Source organism: Dicentrarchus labrax, unplaced genomic scaffold (assembly GCF_905237075.1).
Source record: "Dicentrarchus labrax unplaced genomic scaffold, dlabrax2021, whole genome shotgun sequence".
Taxonomy (NCBI): Eukaryota; Metazoa; Chordata; class Actinopteri; family Moronidae; genus Dicentrarchus; species Dicentrarchus labrax.
Genome location: NW_026136711.1, coordinates 995,001 through 1,016,164, shown reverse-complemented (window position 1 = coordinate 1,016,164; position 21,164 = coordinate 995,001). Strand labels below are relative to the sequence as shown.

Sequence of the window (21,164 nt, the reverse complement as noted above, 5' to 3'; positions counted from 1 at the left end):
TTAGCTGCACGAGCTAACAGCGCCGAACATTACTGTTGCATAAAGGTTAGCTTCTTTTAGTCTGGAAACTCCATGAATCACTGGGAGGCTGCTGAGCCCCGTTCAGTTGCTCGCCAATGACTGCTACATTAGCAGTTATAAAATATATATATAAAATATGATCCAGTTTCACCCAAATCACTGATACAGCTGTGTGTTTGTATGGTAATCTGATGAATCTTCGCTCTGTGTCACTAACAGTTGAAGATTGATTGACGGGTGAATGTCAGGATGTTATTGGTTGAAATCAGTTCATGCTGACGTAAACACGCGTCACATTTAGTTTCACAGGAAGACAGTGATTGGGTTTTAATATAAAAACACAAAGAAATTTAGTTTGAATATAATTAAAACAGGTGAGTTGTACAGTTTTTATGAACGGGTAAATTAGCTGTAGAGATTAAAATTAGCTGTAAACATGTTTTAATATGGAGTCTGACTCACTGCTGGAGCCTCTAGTGGCCGTTAGAGGAACTGCAGCTTTACTGTTTACCCAAAGTAAATAACAAATGCTTTTTTCTACTGTTATCAGAAAGTCAATGTCCTGCTTTCAGCAGGTTCACTGCTGTTTAAAACCCTGAAATACAGTAAAACGGAGGTAAAAGGGTTGGATTGAATAAAGGCAGAGAGAGTACAGTGCAGCCATTTAAAGAGCTCACTGAATATCGGCAAACCTTCCTCCGCTGGCTCCGCCTGAAGGAGACAAAGGGTCTAAGAGTCAATACAGAGTTTGTTTGTAAATGCTTTCTGACAGGTGGGATGTAAAGTGTAGTGTGTATCCCGCTGGCAGGCTGGTGGATGATCCCACCGAGCGCCGCAGACGGCTCATCGATAGCCGCTCTCGCTGCAACGCTACAGGTCAGAGTGTTTGTATGTGAAACAGTGGCGAAGGTTCAGCAGGTTTATAAATGTGTGCTTTCTCCTGTAAACTACCACATGAGCTGTGGTATGTCTATGTAAACATTCCCAGCATGCCGTTCAGCGTCGACGCCACCCACCCACACACACACACACACACACACACACACACACACACACACTCTATCTGTGGCTGTACCAGGTGATCGCTCCACGTTGGGTAAATAAAGTAAAGAGAGACTTTACTGAGAACTCACTGATCCAGAAACTGTGTAAAATACATATTTCAATAAGGTGATTTAAAAGCTGCTGCTAATGAGTGAATGCAGGTCTGAGAACAGTTTAGAGCTTAAATGTTAACATCTGATTGAGATGTAGTAGATTTAGAAGTCTGACTAACAATTGTCAACAATTTTCTAAATGATGTGTATCGGCCTTCAAATGTTTTCTGCAGAAATTCACTCTGATTCTGCAAAATGTAGAAACATTCAGCCTGTTAGAGAGAAGAAAAAGATATTTTTTTTGTTGGTATTAGTTAGATAGCTATATCCTAAAATAGCAAGTTTTTTTTTATAGAAAAAAAGGGAAAAAAAAAGATCATATAGTATATATATATATATATATCTATATATAATGTTATAGTCTGTTTAACAGATATGTAACAGAGGTTTTCTCAGAAAAAAAAAAAAAAATAAATGGAGAGCTCTATTCTCATAAATTTGTTGTATTGAGTCATAGTCATAGCCTCCTTCTTCCTCCTGGTTTCTTTTTAAAATGTAAACCTATCTGAAAGAGACGAGGCTGTTTAGTGTCTGAGCGCAGTGTGCCGGGTTGGAGACGTCGGTACCGCCACAACCCGACTGACCAACAGTAATCAGCACCGACAGCCTTCAGCAGGCCAGGAGCGTCCGGAGCGTCCGGAGAGGCAGTTCAACAGGTTGTTTATGGTTTTATACGTGTTATTTATTATTTGTGTCTCAGGCTGGAGAGATATGTTCATTTCTGTGGACCGACAGAGAATACCGTTACAGTACCGACAGGGAACACCGTTACAGTACCAACAGAGAATACCGTTACAGTACAGACAGGGAATACAGTTACAGTACCGACAGGGAATACAGTTACAGTACCAACAGGGAATACCGTTACAGTACAGACAGGGAATACCGTTACAGTACCGACAGGGAATACCGTTACAGTACCGACAGGGAATACCGTTACAGTACCGAGGCCTCAGAGACCGACAGGGAATACCGTTACAGTACCGACAGGGAATACCGTTACAGTACCGAGGTCATTTACAGTTTCCTGATGGACAGATTGATCCGTAGCCAACCGCTAACTGCTGTTAGCTCAGTCAGACGCAGAGCTAACCCAACTGACTCAGCCCCGGGACGCCAGGAGCCAAACCCGGCAAGAAAACCAGCTCCGTACCGGATTCCCTGTCAGACTGGCCCCGTGCAGCTGTGCAGCCAGCGCTCTGAGGTAGCACTGGACACTATAAGGAGCTTCCTGTTTCACGGCGCAGGTGTTGTTAAGAGCAGGTGTATCTCTCTGACGGTACGCGCTGTGAAACCTGCTGGAGAAGGTAAAGCTTATTAAACCCAACAAGAGGAATCTGAATGTGAAACAAAGCGCTGGTTAAAATAACTTCCTCACTCTCTCTGCTGATAAGACTCTGTGGACAGAACTTATTTCCTCCGTCTGCCGCTCTGAGTCGCGGCGGCCCTTTTGTTTCTTGGAGCTCGCTCCTTTAGACGTCTCCCCTCTATCTCCCTGCTCTCCCTCCCCGTTATCAGCTCCGCACCAGCCTCACCCGCTCTCCCTCCCTTTGTTACTCCCACTCTGCGCTCCCTCCCTGTTTATTTTTACATCTCTTCTGTCGTCCTGCTCATCCGTAACCCGACCTCTGCAGCTGTCTATCTGCAGCTGTCTATCTGCAGCCCTAATATGTCTCCTGGAAGCAGGAAGGACGGTATTATTAGCAGCAGTAACAGCAGAATATATACGGTAGGATATAGTGGACAACACAAACACACTGCAGCTTTATACACACTGGTTGGGCCCTTCACAGCCACTGTAGTTTACACTTTAGGAGGGTGAAGCGAGGATCTGCAATTACACTGCTAGACACTGGACCTTTAAGTTAATGTTAGCTAAACACTACGTAGGTGGCTGAAGCTAGTTAGTTAGCATTTTGCTACATATATTTGTGTGTGTGCACTTTATTAGCAGGTGTGTGAGACAGGTGAAGCTGTATATTATTCTATTATTGTTGGTTTATTTATTATTATTATTGTTGTTATTGTTGTTGTTGTTGTTGGTTCCAGTTTGTGGTTCAATCCTCAACTGACTGTTATAAACATGAGAATATTCCTGCAGCTCCGCCACTCGGAAGCTTTTTAATCTCTTAACCTTAAAGTCAGACAGAATAATAATAATAATAATAATAATAATAATAATAAAAATAATAGCAACAACAACAACAATAACAATATATATATATATATATATATTTTTTTTAACCTTTATTTAACCAGGAGAAGTCTCATTGAGATTAAAAATCTCTTTTACAAGAGAGTACTGGCCAAGACAGGCAGCACAATAATAATAATAATAACAACTAGTAATACTTTATTGTTGCTTCATTATGTTGTTTATAAATGTCTGTTATAATTTCTGGAGTATGTAAATCCAGCAGTATTCAGTTTATGGCCCAAGGTCCGGTGGCACTGAGTGGGGAGGGGGGGGTCACAGGAGGTTAGTGTGCTGCCAGTACAGTGGTGACCCACACTCACTGCTGTCCCTGAACGCATCCTGTGTGCTCACACTGGGTCTGCTGTGTGGACCTGAAGAGAGCTGGACTCTGAGCTGGACTCTGTGGCGTCACACAGACCCTGGACCACCCAGTCCTTCTGGCTCCTGGTGTCACCTTCCTCACCACGTCTGCGCACATATTTCACACTATATCTACCATGAACCCCCCCCCCACACACACACACACACACACACACCCCACCTTCCTCCGCCTCCAGTAATCCTGCAACCACAGCACTCTGGATGACAACCCCCCCCCATAAACACTCATACATACGTGGACACTCACTGAGTCTCTGGACGTTAATGAGCGCTGCTAATCTCTGAGCCTCCATCCCTCCTTTCACTCTTTTGTTCTCCTGCCTCACTCGTCTATTCCCTGCAGTTATTTATGTTCCTCCCCCCTTTCTCTCTCTCTCTCTCACTCTCCTTCCATCCTTTCTCTCCCTACACTCTCTCCTCACTTCTTTATTTTCCTCTCCCCTCATCTCCTTATAGACTCCTCGGAGGCCTCAGAAACAGTGTGTCAGCTCTTCAGTGTGCACACTTTAAAAACAGATAGAAAATAAACATATTCCAGCAGCTGGAGCTAAAACATACAGTAAAATAACAAAATACTTAGCTTTAAATGTACATAAAATCTTGTGTAATTGTTTTTTAATGTTTAATTAAAGATATTAACACTGTTAAAACAATGATCTATAAATCCAGGTGAAATCTGCTATAATACAAATAATCAGGCTTACATTTACAGCAGAGTGCTGTTATTATTGGATTGTTATTATTTCAATCTGAATTTTAAATTGTAAAAAAAGTCTGTGAGATTACAGTAATTATTGCTGTTTTCACTGATAAAAACTGTATTTGGACAGTTTACCAATGCTTATACACTGATAAACAACATTTATTCAACATTTGTGTTGTGAAAACTTCCAGAATTGTACAAGATACCTTTCAATTAACCAACAAATCCATGTAAAAGTACAAAACAAATACTTTTAGAAATGTATAAACAGTATTAAATGCACAATTAAACACTAAATCTTTCTTTTTATGTGAAAAAATAATCAGTTATTTCACATTTGACATGTAAATTCACAGGATATTAATGTAATTTTCTTACTCTATTTAATACAGATAAAACCCTGTAAAGTTCCAGATTGTTTCTACAGTTTACAGGAAAGAAAAAGGGAAATGAGACTCGTGAAAGGAAGTGTTTGATGAACAGAAGCAGTGCAGGAGGGAGCGAACGAGGAAGGCAGCGATCATTAATGACAAGTGATCGGTTTGAAAGGAACGCAAAGGGTTAATTGTGACGCTAACAGAGCTTCTCAGCGACTTCATACATATTAAAAGTCAACGTTGACAAAAGCCGTCACATGTAGAGCCATTGTCGTCTGTTGACATGTAAAACACAGACTGACCCCTGGTTCAGTCTCAGGTATCTACAGCTGATCATCAGCTGGTCATCAACGTAACAGAGCTCATTACACACAAACTGATCCGTTCTCAGTCTGATGATGATCTCATTCATTCAAAAAGAAGAAATATTAGATAATAGGACATATTGTATATAAAAGGCTGAGCGTGCTACATTTCTACCTTTTATCGTTACTGTAAAATCATCAATATTATTAAAATGTAAGAAATGCAAAAACAAAATTCACCATTTGGATTCTTTAAGCAAAATAAATCCTGTAAGTTTACTGTAATAAATACGGTGATATTACAGTAAAATGACACTTTATCCCATATTCTACAGTATAAATACACATTTTTGCCATCAACAGAAGCAGTTTTTTTAGTTTACAGTGTGTAATATAAAAAGGACTTTATTCCTTATAAATTCCTTTAAAATGCAGAATAATAAGAGTTTACAGTGTTTTACTGTTACAGAAACTGCATTTAACCTGTTTACAGTATCTATCTATCTATCTATCTATCTATCTATCTATCTATCTATATTTGTGATCAGATTGTAATCCAGTCTTTCCCTGTTTGAAATTACTTCTTAGAAACCAATTCAGACTGTACAAGTTTACTGTCTAAGTTTACAGCTTTTTCCTGTTTATTTTACAGAATGTTCTGTATTTTTTAAATACATAGAAATATGACTAAAATTACAAAATAGCCTGTAAATTTACATGTCTAATGTAAAATAACATGAAATATCTTGTATAATTATGTAAGTTTTCACAACAGAAACGTCAAATAAATGTTATCAGTGTATAAGCATTGATAAACTGTCCAAATACAGTTTTTATCAGTGAAAACAGCAATACTTATTTCACAGATAATTACTTTTATTACTGTTCTATAACTTTTAACATTCAGATTAAAATAAGAAAAATCTAATAACAGCACTCTGCTGTAAATGTAAGTTTGATTATTTGTATTATAGCAGAGTTCACCTGGATTTATAGATCATTGTTTTACGGTGTAAATATCTTTAATTAAACATTAAAAAGACATTTTCACGCTCTAGCTGCTGGAATATGACTTTTATTTATCATATATGTATATATACACACACACAACACATACATATATATATATATATATATATATATATATATATATATATACACACACACATACATACATACATACATACATACATACATACATACACACACACACACACACACACCCCTACCTATCTATCGACACACGCATCTCCCCGTCTCCTCCTCTGCATTAAATAACTCTTGTACACTCACAGCTATAAGACCACAGTTTTAATGCAGAGTGCTTTACCAGCGGTGCCACTGTCACATATGTTAACTGGCTGCTTGTTCCTCTCACTAAAGCCCCACCAGGCATCTGAGAGCCTCATTGTCTTTGCATTGAAACAAACACACAGAACAAAGCAGCCTAATTACTGGCCTGAGCTCGCTCTGTGCGCTTCTTCCCTCTGGAACAGACTCTACTTTAATCTCCCCAGAAATCAACGCTGCTCTTTAAAGCCCTTGGCCCTCGGTGCAACGCCGGCTTTAATAGGTTGTGAGTGCTGACAGCTGGAGGGATTCGGGGCTCGGTGTGAGTGGTTGTGGTCTGGGGAGAGATCAGTCTCTCTGATGCAGCTAAACGTCGTTCCTATTACGATAAAACACGTTAAATAGCGTCAACGACAAAACAAATGAGGCCATATGGATTGATTTTGGTTGTATCGTCTCCGTTCATGAATTAAACGGAGAGTTTGAGCGTAGGAGGGGACCGATTTGGCTCCACTAATGGGCTCTGATGAGAGCTGTGATTTAAATTGTATTAACAGAGGCAATAACCTGTTTGTGTGCTGCATTCAGTTTACTGCAGGATGAGGTTACAGGATGATTACTGTTCTCAACTATCATTCATTTCATTTTAAACTTAACATACATAAGCTTAATATTTTTGAACCGGGATCAAGTTCCTCCTATAAAATATCAGATTTAGTTGCTGTTGTTTCAGATTCATTTAATCAACATTTAAAGGTCCAAATATAATATTCATATGTCTGTTTTTATTAGTGTAAAATCACCTGAATATAAGACTTGTTGTGTGTTTGTTACTTTAGAATGAGACGTTCATATCTACAGAGGGAGCGAGTCCTCTAATGGCGGAGTCCGCCATGTTTCTACAGTAGCTCAGAAGGGACAAACCAAACACTGGCTCTAGAAGAGGACGGTGAAGCGAGGAAGTTGCACTCAGTATTTAGTTAGCTACCATTTTTCAACAGAGCAAAATAGTAACTAACTAACAAGCTAATGATTGATGTAGATTAGCTAGATAGTGTTTTGCTAATTCTCTCTCTCTCTCTCGATGGTGGGTACTACCTACTGTTGACTGTTGTCCCTGCCAACAGAACAGCACCAGATACAAGGTTGTTCAGAAAAGACATCTACAGCATTGTGGCTACAGAGTTGCTTAATGAGGTGACTGAAAACTTCAGAAACTTGCTCATGAACCTGTCCCCAAAGGATATGAGCAGACAAACTGTGCAAAAGCAGAACACCAATGACACGAGCAATTTTCACATGTTGTTGCAGGATTCCAAGTTCATCCTGAGCCTACCTGACCAGGCAATTGAGAAAGTTAAGGTTTTTCTTAATCAGTTTGGCCAAAAAGATCCTGAAATCCTGGAAATTTCCGACCTGGCTGACCCATCTTCTGTTAGGTCAATGTCTGTCCACATGGCCTGCAAGGTTGTGGCCAGGGACACTGACACCCATGTCCTTTTTTCATGATTTGGTTTGCAAGACATTGTGGGTCTCAGAGACACATTGTTTTCAACATTGGGGATGCATGAGGCCACAAACTTCCAGACAAATCTTGACCAAATTGGGCTTGATGTCAGTGATGAGTTGATGGGTGTCCTTGGAAAAGAAGGCAAGGTAACATTTGTCCAGCTGTATGTGGACTCCCCACATGCATATGCCATTCAAGCATCCAGTGAGTGGTGCAATTGTTACATGTGGTTTGTCACACCCACATGTTTAAACATCCCTGATTTCAAGGGCCATCAGCTATTTGAACCACATGAAAGATTTAAAAGGACAGACTCGTCTGTCGATTGGGATGTCGCATTGAACAGGTTGTGAGGTTTGACAATGAAATCCCAATGTCAATTGACCCTTCAGCGCACTTCAACCTCAAGTCACTGCAGTTCCTTCTTGCAGAGCGTGCTCTCCTTGTGCCATTCAAGGACTGAGTTTCTGGTGAGGGTGTGCTCCCAGTTCTACGCCAGGTGATAGGGTACCTGACTAATACTCTGACAGAACAGTTCAAAAAAAGTTAAGTAGTAGCAACATTTGACGCCAGTTGGAAGGCATTCCAGTTTGAGTTGGCATTGGAAGAGCTCTTCTATGGCCGTTCTGTCACCACTGGACTTTCAGCTCAGTGTGAGCCTGGGCACAAACACCCTGAGTGAGAAAAGTTTGACCAATCAGAGGGGGTTCCTGGGCCTAACAGCTCACTCAAATGCAACTTCTGAAGAATGTGCTCCACCACTCCATCATTGGACACGAAATAAGCTTCAGAAGATGCCTCATTAGAGTGTTGCTAGGCGATCTTTACAAAAGAAAGAGCTACCACTCTCCAATCTCTGTGGCGATTCACCACCAGGTAGACTCATTGGTGCATTGTCTCTGGAGGAGTTTTGTAAAGATCTGGCTACCAATGCTTATTGTCACGACCTCTGACACTATACAGGTGGACCCAAATGCACGACTCTGGCACAGACGAAGTTGAAGAAAAAAAGATTTATTTTTTCAACAAAAGGAGCTCCAATAAGCATTGGTAGCCAGATCTTTACAAAACTCCTCCAGCAGTAATTTCACATTAGACATTAATTCACTGAATATTTCTGTAAATTATTTCAGTAAAATAAGTTTTATTGTTGACTTTTATCCCTTTGTAAAGATAAATTGCTTTTATTGACTTTAGAAATACTTAATCGTGCTCGTAGAACGGGCTGTTTGGACTACACTTTGCACTGAAGGCCGATTAGCAAACACATATATAGGTTTGGAAACTGGTTCATGAGTGAATGAACAGATATGATCTGATGGCAGCAGTCGGGTATGAATGGGTGCATTATCCTGCATTATACGGGCAACAGGTTACACAAAGTGGAGCAGATGGAGGGCCACATGATCCTCGACACAATTACAAGTAAATGTTTGACTATTACTGCAGCGTTTTCATGACTGTGGCACACAAAAAAGGTGAACAGGATGTTAAACAACATTTTCACTACACTCAGGAAACAGGAAATATGACCTACATAGAAAAACTGGTGTGGCCCAATGATGGCCCACGCAGCCCGCTTACACTACAGCAATGACAACAACGTCCACATCTCAGACAACTGTCCAAACCCTCGTCTGGTCCAACATAGGCCCAGCTATGGTTATGGAGCGAGCACATAGAATGGGGCCAGATATGGGCTGGTTCCCCTTGGTGGGATTGTCAGGGGTGTAAGTAGTACGGCCTATTCGAAAAGAAACTTGAAAAGAAACGTTATGCTCATGGGGCCAATGATGGATATGATCACAGACCTAACCCACGTCTGGTCCCACACAGGGCCAGAACAGGGCCAGCTATGGTCATACAGTTGGCTGACATATGGCTCTAGATCTGGACCACCTGTGGGCTGTTGGGGATGGGCTGTGTGGACCCTGACTGGGACCAGTTTTGCTATGCGGTATTCAAGCATATAGAAGGTGTGTCCTGAGCTGCGGTCAGCTGCCGGCACAGCACCGGGCCTCCACTTAGTTTTGCTATGATTGGTCACATCATGAGCACTCATTGCTACTTAAAGGTTCCTCAATTTCTGAAATTGCTCTGTGCTGCGGTCGTCCTGTGCAGTGCCTTTTCATAATGGCCACTTTCCATCAACCTCTCCAACGACTGTCATAAAAAAAAAAAAGTGCTTGCAATTTGAAAAGAGTGCGAACAAACACTTTCTTTCTCTTGCACACACAGACACTGGGCTGCTGGAATGAAGCAGTGTGTGTGTGCTCTTGGTGAGTTTGTGCTTCACATCAGTATTTTTCCACCACATTTGACTTCAACCTCAGCTGGACCGAGCATAACATGAATGACAAAGACTTTGCGATTCAGAAACTGCAACCACAGCTGGATGCAGAACACACGGGGTCATTTTGTCAGGTTACAGCGGCTGAAACTAATAAGACAACCAGTGACCGGTCTACGGTCTCTCAACAAGTCAGTGAGAAGTCACAGTTCAACCAGGCAAAGCCACAAATCCAACACTTATTATTATTGGGTTTGTTTTCTTTCAGTTTTTATTTCGTGCCCTGAAAAGATCTCGGGGCAGATTTCTCTCCAGTTCCGGAAAAACCTCGGTGCAGTTTTTTCCTCTCGCTGTTCTGACCCCGGGTGTTTAGGGAAAACAAGACAAAAACTAAAAAGAAACCCTTTCAGAAATATACTGTTTACTCTGAATGCAGCAGACTGTTGGAAATACACCCCGGTGTAAAGTTCCTGCACAACTTTCAGACCATCACTTTACTGAAAAAGCAGGACTGTGCACTTTTTTGTGACCCTGCCCAACAGAGTGTGTGTGTGTGTGTGTGTGTGTGTGTGTGTGTGTGTGTGTGTGTGTGTGTGTGTGTGTACACAGTTTGTATGTACTGCATCCTGTGGACTAAATACAGTATAAGTATTCTGGAGTTTATCTGACTGTATCTGTATGTTTCACAGCGAGCTCAGACTGATCACATCACGGTCTGAGCTGTTCATCACTGATCAACGTTTACGTTCACACTCAGTTGAGATTCTCCAGGATTGTTTTCAGGTAAAATAATGTAAAAGGGGGGAGAGAGACCCCCCGAAGGTTACAGTAAATATTAATATCACAGATGGAGAGGGCAGTGTTAGCAGCAGAAGAGGAAGAGGAGGAGGATGATGCTCTCTTAGTGTTTATCAGATAACTCACAGCCAGAGACAAAGTTTATTGTTCTGTATTATTCTGTTTAGTTCAGCTTTAGGTAGACAGTCTGTGAGTGGACTGGCCAGCTGGCTCGCCAACTCCTCCCACTGGAGCCTCGCTGTCCGCCATTGACCAGTCAGAAGAGACGCAATGCATTATGGGGCGGTTGAGTATGCACAGTTAGCTCACGCTGTATACTCAGAAATTCTTGCTAATCTCAGAGCATTTCTCACAGACTGAACGGCTGAAACTCACCACAGACTCAGTATGACGTCATACTGAATATACGTGTGTATATAGACTGGAGGCAAACTGAACAGGGAAAATCTTTCTGGGTATATACAGAGATAGAGGGCATTACTCTTCAGCTGCAGCTTGCAACTGTCTCTCTCTCTCTCTCACACACACACACACACACACACACACACTCTAACATACACCTTCTCTTGCTGTGCTACATCTTTACAACTGCACATGCATTTTCCTTCTTGCTGCCTCCCCATCCTTCCTGTTTCACAACCACACACACAAAACATGGTAGCAGCCTGAGGCAGTGAGCTACTGCAGGTGTGATGCCGAAACAGAGCCCGGACAGACAGACAGACTCTGGTGGAGAGTGAGGACGGCTTTATTGCCTCTGGACAGAACATTATAGATGAGGTCCTCCCGACAGCCTGCTGGAGCGCCAAAATACTTCGAGAGGAAGTCTGGAAATGGCTAAACTCTGTCTCTATTCCACTTTCAAGCCATCAGTTTTCACATTAAGGTTTAGTTACAGAAACTTTTCTCTGAGGCAGAAATAATCCCAGAGGCATAAATAATCCTATTTATTGTGGTAGATCTAAATAAGTAATATTAGTAAAGTGTAACACCCAAACTCCAGCGGACAGCCATTCCAGCCGTTCCAACAAGCACAGAGCAGATTGCACTGGCAGGAAGTCAGAGACAGGAAAGAGAATGAAATTACTTTCAGAATCTGGATTGAAATTCATGTTTTTGTTTCTTCTTTAAAGGACAAAACACACAATGTCAGACAGGCCACGCGCTCTAGAGACGCTCTGAAGACACCTCGCGACGTTATAAAGCTGTGCCCAGATGACTCTTGGGGTGAGAGTGTTGTCCTGTGATAGGTTAAGATATTCTACATTTAATGTGTTTATTTCAGGAATCTCCAGGATTTTGTGGGATTGTTGCACCAAATGTCTACCAAAATTTAGATTTGATGGTTCTCTGTCAATCGTGTCGGTGTACTTATGTAGTCCAGTCTGTAACATTAAAACTGATTTCAGACTCGTATCAGTAAACCTTTACACCCCCATTAATGTACAACGCTTGGTCCCCCTGCTGCAGCTGATCCACTGAACCAACCAGCTGGCGGCTCCTAAAGGAGACTATGTAATGTTTATGTAATATATGTAACTACAGCAATATGAAATAGGATGGGGAGGGGGGAATTAGGCAGTAACACTCAGCAGAAGCCCTCCCAAGATAAATAAAGGTTAAGTGCATCCCCTGATACCTTGTGAGAAAAAAGGAAATTAGAAAAATAAAACAAATTGCAGCTTGTTGAGCATTCGTCACACACACACACACACACACACACACACACACACACACACACACACACACACAGTCTCTCCATCGCTCGCCCTCTCAGCTAATCTTCCTCGCTCTAATACGCGTGAGGTCATAAAATCTGATTTGCTTCCACTCCTCTACTGAGAGCCACTAATTCCCAATTTTGCTCTTCCTGTCCATACCGGCGTTCCTTTCCATTAATTGAGAGACACACACACACACACACACACACACACACACACACACACACACACACACACACACACACACACACACACACACACACACACACACACACACACACACACACACACTTGCCCTGCAGAGTGAAGTTGGCCTGATATGGCTGACTGTCATCAGAAATGTGAGCGGAGACGCTGGTGTAGAATTACAATAAGGGATGGGGACGTACACACATACAGGCAGCGGCTGGGGGGGGGCTGTAATTTGAGTCAAAGTAGATTGGATCATAGTAGTATTAGCATCATGGGGGGAAACATCAGTGGAGAATGGAAAAGACAGAAGAGAGAGGAGGGAGAGATTTCCTCTGATTAAAGTCTGATTGAGGGTCTTTGGTCAGTGTTATTAAACTTTAATGTCCAGATTAGGGTCGTCACAGCGAGACGGAGAGAGAGAGAGATTCTACTCAAACTTCTTCAAAGGTTCAGATATTACAAATATGCAGCTGCATGCATGTTGTAATGTACAGAGCAGTTAATCAATGATTTGCAGTGTTAATACTGGAAGAATCAAACATTGTGAAACTCTTTTATACCCATCAGTACTTGTTAATGCCTTCAAACAGTAAAAGAATAAAGCTGCACACCAGGTGTGGGCAACGTCTGTAATGTACATCATATGTAAAGTTGGTAAATACGTTGCTATATTACTACTAGTCGACCTGTAAAAGCCCAGCTCACACTAACCCAGTGGTTCTAGGGGTCACCAAAGCTTCATGGGAGGTCGCAAAACCTTTTTTAGTTTAAGGGCTACAAGAAAACTATTTAACAGCGTTAAAACACTGAATTTGTCAAACAAAGAAGTTGTTAAAAATCTGACCTCTGAAATAAGCAAATAATCTGCTAGAACTTGTTTCATGAACACTTCCTGCAGTTATTTGTTTGTACTGTTATTGTTATGCATTGTATATAATATGAAATATCCATAAACTTGTGAGTGGTCGTCAGTTTACTCAGTGATAGATAAGGAAAAAGGTTGGGAACCACTGTACTAACCATCATTTCTACTAATTAAATCTCTGTATTTTGCCATTGTTTAAACTGTGGTTTGGAACATGTGGACAGACAGTGGGGTAAAATTTATCTGGATTAAAGTAAAACTGGGTCATTATGGGCCACAGCTCGATACTCAAGAGCTTATTAAATATACAGTAAATCCAGTATTATACCCCAATCTGTAAAAAAATATATGCATGAAGTCCTGTAGGATGATTGAAGACTGTGTGACATCCCTTCAACATCCCTCGCTATATATTTATACATGTACTATTATCTCTTCCTCTCTTGTTCTATTTCTGTTTTGCCTTTTGTCCGTCGTTGCAGAAAATAACCTAGTCAGCACAGAAAGTCTGTTTCTTCCTCTGCTCCCAGGACGCACTGAAACCAGACGAGTCAGAGCATGAGAACATAATTATAACACTCGGTCCCGGCTTTGATCCCATGTGCTTTATGTTGATTTTCATTAAATACATTTGTAGTGTTCCCACTGGGGATTACCGCCATAATGATAATGTTTTATTTATATACACACCACAAACCCTTTCCCCACACCTGTCCTTGTCTTTGTCTCTCTACAGGTGTGATATTTCTGTGGTCATATAATTGTGACTTGTAGCATAATTGTTGCTGTTCCTGTAGTGTAATTGTAGTTGTTGCTGGTTGGTTAACTCTATCACAGTGCCCATCATGTCATCTTATTATCAACAATACTTAGATTGTTGATTATTGTTGTCTGCAGCTGAGTAAATCACTGTTTCTTCTTCGGTGTCTTTGCCAGCGTCTTTGTGAGATTTTGCTCCACTTTTGGGAATTATCTCAAATTAAGGTATTCCATCCTTCCGCCCACCGTTTCCAGTGTGACAAACTTTACGAGAGGCAGTGAGCCCTGCGGGGATGAGAGATACAGAGTCCTCACCATCCAAACAAGCCCACTGAAAACAAGCAGTGAACTTCAGCACAAGAGTCTGTAAAACCCTCTGAGGCTAATTTGTGATTAATTTGACTTTATTTAACTTGACAAGAGAAGAACCAGATTCTAATTTAGTTTCTTATTGGAGAATATGGAACTGGAGGTGGGAACAGCTACTGTAGGTATCCCTCTCCCTCTTCGTCATTACTGGACACACACGGTCTCCAAGACGTAGTACAGAGAGCAGGAAAGTCCACATATGGAGGTGGTGGATGGATGGATGGATGGATGGATGGATGGATGGATGGCTCGAACAAACAGGACTTTAACCCAGGAGACCACACTACAATAAAGGAATCTCAAGAAAGTAAAAAGGCCTTGTTTAACCTTGTCAAACATGTTTTGCATCAGAAAAGTAATCTGGTTTTAATAAAATAGATTAAACTTTGTTTTAAGATATTACAGCTAACCCTAACCCTAATAATGGTTTACATAATATTCCAGCAGAGATTATTTTTCTTATTTTAAGAGTGAGACCACAACTTCTCCTCAAGCTTGTTAACAAAGACTAAAGCTAAAGATGTTTCCTGTCTATTTTTACATACACAATATCGTTTGTTAGCTTTTGTTTATTTCTATTTCAGAAAATGTTTTACCTAGTTGTAGTTTTCAGTTTAGTTTTAATTAACTATAATAAAACATGCTCAAGAGTGAGACCGGGTTGACCCCACACACTGTTTGACTAATGACAGGTTAACATATCATTTACTGTGAACACTGGGTTTCCACAGGAATGCACAGCCATTTCTTTGTGCACACATTCCTATGGAAACCCCCGTCAGGGTTCCCACTCTTTGTAAGAAATCATTTTCCAGGGCCAGCACTCACATACAGTCATATAATTAATCAGTAGGCCTAATATTGACACACTTTTCCTGATTTTAATGATGCAGATTAATGATGAAGTGACGCAGGTTCATTACAGGTAGGTGGTCAACATTTATAGGACACTCCACCTTAGCTTTCATTTCACTGTTCTCATAACAGAAGATTTTTCTGCAGCGTCTCCGGTTTCTGGACAGTTTACAACAGGTGATCTGAGTGAGGGGTAAAATACAACAACATGGCTTATTTCCAGATCTTAATCAATTCTGAGGTGTTTCTATGCTTGGAAAACTAGTCTTTAAATATCCAAGACTTCCAGTCCTATCAGTATTCATAGCAGTGCTGTTGTCAAGGCCACATTTGTCAACTCTGAGTCCAAAGAGGTTCGAGCCCAAATTAGAGAGACAGAGTGAAGAGAGACAGACTCTGATCTGCAAACGCATTGTTTTTTTCTATTTAATTAATATAATAGTAAAAATATTGATATTATTAATATTAGATTTATTTCATAGTCAGTGCTGTAGATACAGGGCAGAGGTCAGGGCTGTAGAAACAGGGCAGAGGTCTAGGTCTATTTGACCCATTTGATATAAGAATAACAATATATATATTTAATAATATTTACCTTATTTCATACATTTTGTCAGCCAGGCATCCCATGCAGCAGATGCAAACACCCGTTCTAGATTCATTCTGAATTAAACCTATAGATGGTTTTGTTTTGAAGCAGGAAGTTACTTTATGAAACAAAAATACCTGTGTTGGGTACAAACATCCCAAAAACTTCCACAGATCAAAAAATAAGCTGAAAACAAAAGTCAGACAAAAGATCTGCACTGGTAGCTCCAGCTAATTTAATTTAACAGAGCAACATTCGTACAGAGATCTTCGTCAGGGATTGTCGAATAAACATCACAAGCGATATTTAGTGCAGACACAAACACATTCATCACCACAGAGGATAAATCAGACAGTTCTGGTCCAGATTAACTCTCCATCATGCAGATCACAACCACCTGAGTGATGAATGTGTCCGTATGTATCTTTATTGTTCTGCTTTATGATGTTTATTTGACAGTGGCTGACGAAGATCTGTTAGATCCAAACGTTGTAATGTGCCGGGAGCAGATGTGCAGATGTTTTGTCTGACTTTGACCTATCATTACCACGGTGAGTATCAGGCTGTGCCGTCATAAATCTTCTGAGCCCTCTGACAGGTGACATCATTCTCTAACCCTGAACTAAACGCACATTTAAGCTGTCCTTGAATCCCACCATCACCCGAGCAAAGAGCAGCAGTTTGTATCTGCACCGTATCTGCTCAGGTTGACCCCACTGGGTTGATTGGCAGTTTGAATGCCACCAGTTCCAACAGTCAGACAACAAGCTACTAACTACCAACCCCGCTGGTACCAGAGACATTTCCATGCATGAATAATGCCATTTGACCTGTCTTCTATATTATAATGTCCAACTTGGAGTGCGTCCTTGAGCAAAGCACTTAACCCCAACTCGCTGCCAATGATCAGACCCACCAGCACCTTGCATGGTAGCTCAGTGTCAACTGTGAACCTATCGGGTTGTGGAGAACCATTATGAAGCCTCTAGTTCGGCATTATGTTTGTTGCCAGCGGAGGTGACGTACTGCGAGTTGAGCTGCTCTCATTGGAGTCATTGGACTCATTTGTAGCAGGAAACAATGGCGGCTCGTCAACTCACACACGATCTGGTATTCCAGATAAACAGTAAAATGTGTTTGTGAACAGATTTGAGGAGATAAATAGTCAGCAACAGAATCTGGATCCATATCTGATCAGCACTGTTTGACAGTTTGATCTGAGTTTGGTGTGTTGAGCTGGACGGACTCACTGAGAATGAGCTGTCAATCACAAGGTAGCCCCGCCCTAAAGCATACCCTGCTTTATGGTCTGTTTTACTCTAAATGGGACCATTTACTTAATTTATTTAATTTCTGTCTTTTAATTGCAGCCAATGGAGCTACCCCTGCTGGCCTTTACATAGGATGCAGGTTTTAGACACTTCCGCGTCGGCTTCACTTCAGACCCAGAAGCTCTGTCCATTATATATACTGTCAATGCTGTGTGTTTCCAGTTAAAGCTGAAGGTTTAAGCTCCCACATGTTTATTTCATGTTTCTATCCTCTACAGAGGCTGAGAAATGAAGGTTTCAGTGGACAGTTCTCAGAAAGTGTCTCGGGTCATAATGGGTTCATATTCGGACTCTAGAGCTGGTCTCTAGGGCTCAACTGTATGCCACTTCAGAGAAATATTCTGTACATGTGTGTTGCACAAGAGGAAGTAAAGGAAGTGTTTGATTTTAAAGTGTTGATACATTTTCTCATGAATATTGATATTCTCCACCAGTCTCTGTCTGTCCTCACATTATCACAGCAGATATGCAAATGGGCCTGGAGTTGTGCCTGACCGCAGAGTGGTTTCTCAGCAACATATGAAGTAAAGGCAGCTTTGCAAAATAACTTGACAAACAAGCAGATTTAAAACTACAGCAACATATTCTCAATGGAAATCTGAGGAGAGTTAGAGAAACATACAGAATCAAATCATCAGGAGGCTTGTTTGAGCAATTCAACCCTCGTCTTTAATATACCGACATTCACAGAGCCCAGAGGATGAATACTACTGACTTTAGTGCCACCATTAATATCATATTTGCAGTTAAATAACAGACATTCTAGTTCCTCTCTTGATGAGATAAAACAACTTTTATGATCCCTAAATAGGGAACTTCAGTGATTTCCAGATGCTGGGGAGGAACAACTGCATGTGTGAAAAAGGCTCAAGGCTATAAATAAAGAACTGAGACCTCTGTTATCTGCTCCTGGTCTCTGTGGGCTCCAGGCTACATTAGCCACTACTAGCACAACACACTTTAAAAACCTCCAACCAAACTGTCAGCAGTCTAGTTGCATTCTGGGTAATGTAGGTTCCAGGTTTTTTTTAAAAAGAAAGAAGAATTTGTGGAATAAAAACGATGATGATATCTCTGGTTCTTCATTCGCAACAATTTTGACTTATTTTTTTTAAAGTTTCCATTAAACAGGAAGCAGATTGTGAGTTGCTTTCTCGTATTTATTTGTGTTTCCCTCAAAAACAGGCAGCTTGAGAGGACTTCTACCTTTCAGTGACCACAGCCGGATCTGGGACCGAACACAATCTCTGAGACTGTCGCTGCCAGACAGGGAATACAGTACCGAGGTGGTTCTGACTGCACCTACCTCTAATTCCACTGTAAATGACTGTGGTACTGTAAAGGCGGTGTTCAATCCCGGCTGCTGAACCCGGTTCTGTCAGCAACAGTTAGCAGCAGTTAATTAACGCTTAGCTTTCTGTCCATATATATTATATCTATATGATGTGTAGGTTTTAATTTGTACAATAGTTTGATGACTTCTTGAACACCAAGAAAACTAATGTCATTCTCATCGGTCTAAAGTGCTAATTAGCAAACATTAGCATGTCGACTCTGTTGCTGATCACAGACCTCTGCGTCAAGATATAATCCACATTTTCTTAGAATTAATATTTCCACTCCTACATCTGCCGTTTAAGAAGAATCATTTGCTGCATTTATTTCATGCAGCAGAGCTGGCAGCTCTTTGAGGATGAACAGATAGGGAACCGGATATTCAGCATGGCGGCGGCCAATTTGGCTGAACACACAAAGAAAAGAGTGGCATTTAGAAAAGTGTAGAAACACCACAGCAACAAGCAGCAAAAGATGTAGAAAATAAATTGAAAAGTGGTCTCCCACAGATTACCACTTTCATTTCCTAGTTATTTTTAGTGTTCCTCTCTCTCCTCATTACCATTTCCTGCACTCTCCTAAATCGAAGTCACTCTTTTTTTCCCCTCCCCGCAGTGCCACTGCTACTACTCCTGCTGCCAGTGGTACGTTCGACACTGGAAGAACTAGGGCAGGCAGCTCCTTAATTACTTCATTAATTTTAATCTGATCCAATTAATTACATTTTCTCAAGCTCTCTCGCTGCTCTTCATTCTAGTAGGTTGGAAGTTCCCTCGGACGCCGAGTGCCGCTGCGGGAGACCTTGCATGTCCTCTGGTGCATTAAAAAAAAAAAAAAAAAAAACCTGAAATGTGGGAAGGAAAAAAAAATATATATCTATCTCTGCCACCCCTCCCCTGCTAAATCAATTATTTTCCCCCCAGGCAAAACAAAGACCCCCTTTCCCTGGTTATTCTGTAATTATTCAGCCCGGTGCTCTGACCAATTTTGTGCCTTGACAGCACTTAAGTAGCTTGTGAGTTTAACCCCTCTCAACCTCCACCGCCGGCAGCCAGGCGGGTCGGTGCTGCTTCATGGCTCTGCCTTTTGTCAGAACACACAGGGGGGGGGATTATGCTGCGTGGGCAAAATATTTTAGGACAATCAGCAAGAGATGGCTTGAAATTTGGTCGCTCGAGGGCCACGATGCTGAGTTATTCGCTGTCATTTCCTAATCAGCCTTAAACGTGTTGGTTATACGGGGTAATTATCAGCCCTGACAGTTGTTTTTGCATTCATTAGCTTGGCCCTGTTAGCGAACGCTTTGAGCATATTGATACTGCTATGATGTGCCTCGGGTTATTAGTCTGTAAAGGTGCTGTTAAGTGGTGTGTGATGGGGGGGGCATGACTGGAATGAGCAAAACCAACTTCAACTTGTGAGTGTGAACTCACCACAGGCACATTTAGTTTGTCACTCTGTGTGAGTCAGACTGGATGATCAGTTACAAGCAAATGGAGCCTTTTTAAATAGATAATGCATCATTTTCTTATTTAAACATACTATTTAAAAATACAAATAATAATCCATGAGCAGCGAGTGTTCAAATCCCATGTGTATTTTGTCCTAAAGGAAACAAATGTTGTGTTTCTCTGTTTCAATGTCGATGTGAGAATTTTGATCTGGAGTCTGCATGCTATATTTTATTTTGAAAATTGACCAGATTCTGTTGTTTTTGTGTCTGACTTCCTGTCAGTGAGATCCACTCTGTGCTGGTAGGGGTTACACTACAGTCACATTCACACACTGAGCATCAGGAGCAGTTTGGGGTTCAGTATGTTGCTCAAGGACACTTCAACAGGCAGTGGGAGGAAACAGGGATTAAACCTCCAACCTTCTGACGAGAGAACGATGCTCTACGTCCTGAGCCACAACTGTAACACACATCTGTTGGACTTTGTCTTGGATCTTGTACATGTTTGTTAATACTGTGAACTTCTGGACATTCCTGCACTGAACTGTGCATCCCCTGTTATCTTTAAAATGTTTAATAAGTTATTGTTAATTTTCCATTTATGCTTCTTGGCTTGCTCCCATCTTTACTTATATTTTATCAGACTATGTTGATTGTTAAATTATA

At 41.2% G+C, this 21,164-nt stretch overlaps 1 long non-coding RNA gene across 1 annotated transcript; it reads right to left on the bottom strand.

The window, feature by feature from the left end:
• Window positions 1-1,835: 1,835 nt before the first annotated feature.
• On the bottom strand, window positions 1,836-2,677 carry LOC127372069 (uncharacterized). Its single transcript, XR_007886524.1, has 2 exons — window positions 2,557-2,677; window positions 1,836-2,476 (listed from the first exon to the last, which is right to left on the bottom strand). It is a non-coding gene; the product is annotated as an uncharacterized LOC127372069 (long non-coding RNA).
• Between the last annotated feature and the right edge of the window lie 18,487 nt (window positions 2,678-21,164).